Here is an 8,102-nt window from a genome sequence, read left to right as displayed (position 1 = left end):
GACAGAGGAGCCTAGCAGGCTTCAGTCCATGAGGTTGCAAAGAGTCCGACAGGACTGAGTGACTTTAACACACACACACACACACACACACACACACACACACAGATTTATTTAAAACAAAAATAGGATGGTACTGTATATACTGGCTTGTAATCTCTTTTTGAAAATTTATATTTTCTGTAATCTATAAGAAATACATGTTTGCAAAAATACATTCTTTCTGATTACTTTGGCAGGTTAATTTATCTTTCCTATATTTTCTCTTGGTAGAGGAGTAGCTAGTTACATATATTTTGTTTTAGGTTTACTAAAATAAAAACTGGGCTGAGAAATTTCCAACCCACACAAATTAACTCTTCTAATTAGCTGATAAACTTTGAGAAGAACTATCTGCATCTTTGATGAAATATGAAGGGAAAACTGCTCTAAGTTTTGAAAGCCATTATAAATGCTGAGAGCAAAGGAATGGTTGTTGATTGCTGAAACCCAGGTACTCCTCAGGAACCTGGAAAGTTGAAAATCTCTATCTTATGATAGTAACTTTAAACAGCTTTAGCATACAACAGAGATCTCTGATGTTTGTAAAGGAAGTTCTCTTTCTTCCATTAAAAAATACTTGTGTAGATAGCTATAGATGCAGATTTACATATACATATGCAAATACATATACACTGAAAAGAGAGCATCAACAAACTTTTGATAAATTATATTCTGAAGCATTTTTTATTTTGAGATTTTCTTCCCCCTGGATAAGTAAGTTTTTTCATTAAAAAAAAAACAAAACAAAACAGAAATGTGAATGTTTTCAACTAGAAACAAGTATCCAAGACTGATACTCACTAAGTACCCACTTTAGGCTTATTTTTAGAATTCCAATAATCTGCTTTTTTTGCCCAAGTTTTATTTTAGAAAAAGCAATCTAGTTACTCTTCAGATGCTCATAAAGAAAATGGAATTGCTGTATTTTATATGTGAGTCAGAACTCAAGATAATGGTGAATCTTGCCGAAGGCCTCAAGGATACTAAGCATGAAGTTTGGGAGGAGATAGGTTTTCACTGGTGTCCTTCTTTCCCAGGCTGGAGTTCAAATGAGTCTGAGTCTCTCAAAATGTTTGCACGAGAGGATGAACTTCAATGTTTGCATCATTTCCCCTGTTTTACACTCTCCTCGCATAGACCACAGCTGAGAGTTTTAGAGAAAAGGCGCTTTCGGCAAGTGCAAAGTGGTATTGTCATGTTGCTACTGGAGCTGTCTGTGAGAGCCAAGAAAATAGGACAGAATAAAAAGGAAGTAAAATAAGTCATAGTGAAACCCTCTCTCTCAGAGGAAGGAGAGCAAACATTGAAATATTGCTTTTTCCTGGCTGCTTATTAAAGGGGAAATTTGCCTACTGTGCTGGAAGAGTCTTTTATTCATCATTCAGTTGATGTGAAGCTTCCAACTTGAGGTTTGTTTTTGTATGCACAACCCATTCTGTTTCTTAAGGTGAAGTCTACTGACAGTGAGTATTGAACAGATTCAGCATTTCTCTGATTATAAAAGATGTTGATTTGTTTTCATCCTTCAATAATTTAAACTAGTCCAATTGTCTGAAACAGTTCAATTTAAACTGTTTGTTGCAAAGTCCCTTCAAATTTCTGAAGTATATGAAGTCATTATTTATAGGAGAGTGGAAGTCTTATTTTTAATATGGATCTGTTTGTTTGAAATAAATGTTATTTGGTTATCTTGTGGAACTCACATAATTTTGTCATTTTCAGAAATGTTTAGGTATAGGGTATTATAAATCAGTTAGCTAATATAAAAACCTGGAGTTTATAGATATAGAATTTTAGTGCCACATTATGCAATTAAATATCCCACGTTCTGTTTTCATAAGTCCAAGGTCATTGGTCTAAATTGCAATTATATAATGTCTGTGATGATTGTTGGTGATTGGTATAATTCGACTAATTATTGTCTAAACAATGCAAGTTGGCTGGGACTCAAACTGCAACAAATGCTTTTTTATATGAGAAGAGTAAGGAAACTGAATACTTTTTCCTTTTGTCATTTATTACGATAGGCTGCAGTTAATCATAATACTGTACTGAGGGTGTGTAGAAAGCTGTCCTTATTTTCCAGGATCATCTTTCTTGAATGGGATGGAAGGTAACCCTCCAGAGAAAAATAAATGATCATGTTTAGAGAAACATCACATTGACTGGCTAATTGGAAGGACAGTGGAAAAATCCCACAGGAAATGGTCTGAAGCTTGTGACTTTTACAGTCAATGCTCTTCTTAGACAGAGCAAACATTCCTTTTAATGGCATAAAAAGCCGTTTAAATTGAAAGTACCATCTGCCCAGCCTTCTTATCTGACCACAGGTTCAAAAATAATCAATGCCAGACAAGGAAATAAAATGCTTAAATAATAAAACGTCATAAAATATGGAATGAATTTGGATATAAATAGTAAAAGAGTGTGATTACAAATTTGGAGACTGCCTTTTGAAAAGGCACTAGTACTTCAGGGAAACAATATATTTTAAATTTACTAAAAAACCTTCTTATCCTTTCCAACCTTTTCTAGTTATTTCTTTGTCTATTTTGACCAGAAACTTTGAATGAATTGATGAAAAGAGAACTTGCTCATTGTCACTTCATAAAGGCATGGAGATTTCTATGAATACAGATAACACAGAAACCGCCGCCCCCGCCCCCTGCCCCCAACACACACAAGTAAGAATAGAAGAGGTAGGGAAGAAAATAGTATGCACTATTTAGCTGTGCACACAAAGTTGTTAGGAACTGCACCGGCTTCTTGGAATTTCTTAGCATCTCTCCTGGAGCTGAGGAACCCCTAGTCCCTAGAGGTGAGGTCCCTAGAGTTTTTATAAGTATAAAAGTCCATTGCTCACAAGGTTCTGGGGGGACATCCCAGGGGCCCAGTGTTGGCAACATTTCTTCCATGAACCTCAAGGCAATGAGATTTTCTCAGTCAATTCCATCTGTTTTATGGTCACTTCCCTCAAATTCTACATAGTTGCCCCCTTTTCCCCATCCTTTGGCAGAGAACTTTTTTAACTTGGAATATGTTCAGAGAGGCTGTAATTCCGTACCCCTGAACGTGGTATCCTCAGTGTCAGAAAATTCCTATTGAAACAAATGATAGATTAGATAGGGCTTCCATGCTAGTCTGACATTCCAAAATTAATGGTATGGTTCTAAAGTAATGAATGATATAAATTACCTTTCATACAGCACAATGTAGCTTAGATAAAAACACAAGTTCCTTATTTAACTCTCATTTGAACATTTTATGCTGCTCACCTTAGGGATTGTCTCATTTCCTTGGCAACTAATGGCAGGTAAGCAGAGACAGGCTGACCATTGTGGAGTTGGACTTCCTGGAAGCAAATGAGGCCTTCTGGAAGGCCATATAGCACATCTTTTAAATATGTCAGATATGGAACCCAGTTGCCTGGGTTAAATTCTCATCCTTTCATTACTAGCTCTGAATCCTTAAGCCAGTTGCTTAACTTCCCTAGATCTCAGTTTCCTCATTTGTAAAATGGAATATATAGTTATATGTACCTCAGAGGATCACTGTAAGAATTAACCAAAATCATACATGTCAAACACTTGATAAATTTTAGCTGCCGTTATTATTAATTCATTTCATCTACCTTGATATTCCTCCATCTGGCATTTCAGACACAAGGATTATTCAGAATTACTACTGAGAATGATTTAGCCTACCCAAATTCTGAATGCCTAAACAACAATTCTAGAAAAAGTTATGTATCCTTTAGATATAATACAGACACATTACAACAAAGTCCTGCTCTCTGGGTTTCCCCTCAGCACTGATAGAGTATCCTTAGACCACAATTATACCCGAAGTTTTTTAAGTGAGCACAAAACCTCTAAAAAATTAGGCAAATGCAAAATTTGCAGGCCAAGTAGCATCCCCATGATTTTGAACATCATGATAAGAGAAGTTTCTGGTCCACTGGGGACATACTCTGCTCAGTTTTCTAAGTAGAGAGAGCTGTGCAGTTCCACCAGCCCCTTTTGGCTCACAGAACTGTTTCTTTAGTTTTGAAGATGCAGTACAATGTGAAGGGAGAAGGTGCTTGAGCACCTATATAGCCTGCTGCCCTCCTGGTTTTTGATGGTTTGTCAGGGGGTTTGGTTCTGGAGTTCATATTGGGTTATTGGTGGATTAGAGGTTATTGGCTGGAATTTTTTCTAAGCCATAAAAAATAGTTACTTTGGTTTTTTTAGGGCATAGCATTCATGAATGTTATTAAAGATTAGTATGGAGTATAAAAATTTGTTTTTCTTAGAATTCTTGACCTAAAAATGTAACCTTTTCATTTTAACTTGTGAGCTTACCTTGCAATACAAATAAATAGACTGTAGCAATATTATACTGCTTAGCTGCAGCAGCAAACATTTTATCTTTCTTGGATGCTGCAAAATCATAAACTGAAGAAGTCAAAGTCAATTTATGAACTCTCTAAGATCTGGCTTAGGAAATATCTAGAAAATAGATTGAAAACATATATTTATCCTTATGATACATGCAAAATAATCTTAGTACACTTCCCTAAGTGCCTGTACTATGCTACACTGGCTATGTAAGATTATGAATGCATTGAGTTTACTTAATATGATGCTTTTGGGAATGTGTATAATTGAAAGCTTCAGAGATAAAACTAGCATCAATTGAGTTGAAAAGTTCCTTTTTAAATAAAAACTGTTAAATTATACTGCAAAATGCTGGAGAAAATATTGCACACTATCTAAATGTGAAATTAATGTCTCCCTCAACATTGCAGTAAGTAGTGCATTTCAACTTAGTTCATAATTGAGTGAATTGTTTCTTTTGTTTCTGATGATTCAGATTTTCCACGTAATAATACATAGTATCGTTTCTTCCTTTCTTTCTGTAACCAAAGCTGCTGCTAGACTAGGCTGTTTGAACAAGAAAATTAGTGCCTCTCAGTCACAGAGCTGAGAGGAATATTTCAAGGTAAATAAACACAATTTTCTGAAAACGAGCAAGTTTGCTTCATGATCTTCCTTATTGACTTGGAACCATAGGTCTTTCACCATGGTCTTCCTTCTCTTTTGTAACTTGTGGCTTCACTTGTATAACTTATTTCACTTCTTGGGTTTATCTCCATGGACACTAACCATCCAATAAATCATACTTTGGGCATTTAAAAACAAGACATAAAGCAGCAATTCTCAACCTGTGTTTTGAATATCCAAGGGTGTGTTAATGTAAATCAAGGGGTGTCTTTAGTTCTTTAAAAGCTAACTCAAAATTGCATTGGACTGCAAGATGCTACCGAAAACAAGAATGAATGATTTGCAACAACTTGCCTTCTAAGATTTGAAATAGAGTTGCCCTCGAACAGCATGGGGATTTAAGGCCCCATCTTCTACTCAGTGGAAAATCCTTCAGTAACTTTAAAGTTGACCCTCTATGTCTATGCATTTGTATCCACAAATTCAACTGAGGATCATTTAGTATTATAGTATTTACTATTTTAAAAAATCCACATGTAAGTGGACCAGCACAGTTCTAACTTGTATCATTTAAGAGACTACTGTATATATACAAAAAGAATTCTTAGGATGGTTATAACTACTTGATTGTGTGGGTGTGCTCAGGTGTGTCCGACTCTTTGCAACCCTTTGGACTGTAGCCTGCCAGGATCCTCTATCCATGGGCTTTCTCAGGCAAGAATACTGGAATGGGTTGCCATTTCTTCCTCCAGGGAATCTTCCCCTCCCAGGAATCAAACCTGCATCTTCTGCATTGCAGGCAGATTCTTTACCTGCTGACCCATCAGAAAATTGAAGAAATCAGTTGCTAAGCAAACAACTGAATGGTTTTAAAATATAATTTGCACTTACTTCCAGTTTTGGATTCCCATTCCCTTTCCCCAGATCCATAATATTGAGAGGCACTGTGTTGTTATTATAAAACTTATAGAGAAAGCAGACTCTGCTTATCAGATTTCACCATTGAAATGTTTAGGCTCTAGAGATCATTTTCATTTTAAAAATTGGCTTTCTTTAGCCAAATAAAGTCATAGATGTGTGATTTTAGAAACTCTTCATTTGTAAAGAAGCAGAGGCCTCCAACAATTCAAAGGAATTGTTTGAGTTTACCCAGCTAGTTAGCAACAGAGCTCCACCAAGCACTTAGGCGCCTTCCCACCAATATTGTATTTTTTTCCCGAAACACCAAACTATAATCTCATTGGCATGTATCCATCATACATTTTAGAACAAAGTGAGTGTCAAGGCAAGGGAATAGGAAATTGAGAATTCGAAATTTCAGGTAGGGTCAATGACATTGTGTCTCAGAGTATAATCTGATGATCACCTATATTAATTACTTGGATGCCTGTTTAACTTCTAGATTCCTGGACCTGGAGTCTAGATAGTAGACCCCGGACCTACTGAATTTCAGTCTTTCAGGGATAGAACCCAGGAATACTCAATTTAAATAAGCTCTGTAGGTGATTTTTCCATACCCTAATGATATTCTACATGTTTCACTAGAATGTTATTTAAAATGTTTTAAACTATCAATATAATAGATTCCCATTTGAGAACTGTATCAAATATTGCAGTGGATTCTAAGGGGTCATGCAGAGGAGACTTGGGGTGACAGGGAAGGGCCTTGAGTTTAGGTTCCAGTCCAGGCTCTTCCACTTTGCTATGTGAGTCTGGGCAAGACAACTCTCTGAGTCTCCAATTTTTTCTTTTCTAAGATAGGAATACTGCCACCCTTTTGGACTGCTAAGAGATAATGGATATAAAATACCTGGCAGGCACTGGGCCTAGCATAGTAGAGGCATGCAACTATTAATTACTGTCATTACCTAAGCTAGTATAACTATTGTTTTCCATGCCTCTTCTTTTATCATGTAAAGCAGAAATACTCTGAATTCTACATTGTTTCAGACCTAGCTACCATCCATGGATCATTTCTGTCCTTCACTACTCCTCCTGTCCTCTGTGGCTTCCTGCCTACCTCTTGGCCATTTCACTGTCTGTTAGTTATCTCCACCAGGAGGAAGGGAAAATAAGAGATTCAATTCAAAACACCTATTTTCCTCATATGTTGTTACTCTTACCAAAAGGTTTGGTTTGAGAGAAAGAGGCTGAATCACTAGCCAAGTGACATTTTTTAGTTTTTTGAGAACTGAGTTTCTCTATTTTGTAGATAGTTTCTGTTCCTGCTCTTGTGATGGATAAGTGGTAGTCATCTACTTGACATGCTCTCATTTGAAAAGTTTTGTCAACACTGCATGATAAAGGGATATTTCTAAATGAATCAGTTGAATTTTGTTTCCTTCCTTACATTTTAGGGAAATGAGAAGATTTGGTTTAGTGAAACTCATTAAGATCCCACAGAGCAGGAACCCGAGTATGAAGTAGGTCAAATTCAATCTCCTGGTCCTGCCCTTCAGGCACCGCTGATGCGCGCATCTAGCGTGGCACAGGTGGATGGCGTGTGGACGGAATCCTAGATCGCAGAGCTGCTCAGTACAGCTTATACCTGAAGAGAAGGTGTTTGCACAGTGCCCTGCAGCCGGGAGTCTAGGTTTTCATGTAAAATGCCCTCGGTTCCTACAAATCTTCAAGTTTTTCCTCATGAAAAGCTCTTAGTGTTAGCTGTCTACTGGTTGGAAAGGAGAGCCGCCTTTCAGCTGCATGAACTGTGAGCTTCCAGCCCAAACCTCATACAAAGGTGAGTGTAGCAGATGGGGGGTGGAGGGAGATTTTCTCTCTACCATGCTGATGTATAGTCAGTCTGGCAGGAGGGCAAGGGTGAGGCGTGGCTATCTGGAGGCCCGGTCTTTTCTCCTCCCTACTCTGAACCTACTGCCTGTCCTGTGTCCTGACAGGGTATCCGATACTGGCCCTGGATGGATGGATAATGTGGGTGAGAGGTGTGGCATGAGTAGCATCTTCTTGAGGGTAGATATTGTGGGGGGGAGGGGTTGGGGAGGGGCTTGGGTTTTGGGCGTTTTCTTTTCTTTCTGTTTTTGGCTGCACTGGGTCTTCATTGTGGTGCACAGGCTTTTC

General features: G+C 37.6%; 1 protein-coding gene across 1 annotated transcript in view; it reads left to right on the top strand.

Moving 5' to 3' along the window:
• Positions 1-1,261: 1,261 nt before the first annotated feature.
• The window catches only part of ARHGAP5 (Rho GTPase activating protein 5), a 100,878-nt gene continuing 94,037 nt past the window's right edge, over positions 1,262-8,102 (top strand). Inside the window, exon 1 of the mRNA XM_070478047.1 lies at positions 1,262-1,502. The gene's annotated coding sequence lies outside the window, so the exon portion shown is untranslated. The remainder of the gene's footprint in view (positions 1,503-8,102) is intronic.

The sequence above is a fragment of the Odocoileus virginianus genome, chromosome 16 (genome assembly GCF_023699985.2).
Source record: "Odocoileus virginianus isolate 20LAN1187 ecotype Illinois chromosome 16, Ovbor_1.2, whole genome shotgun sequence".
NCBI classification, from domain to species: Eukaryota; Metazoa; Chordata; class Mammalia; order Artiodactyla; family Cervidae; genus Odocoileus; species Odocoileus virginianus.
Note: the sequence above shows the minus strand (reverse complement) of the source record. Positions and strands in the feature narration are given on the sequence as shown.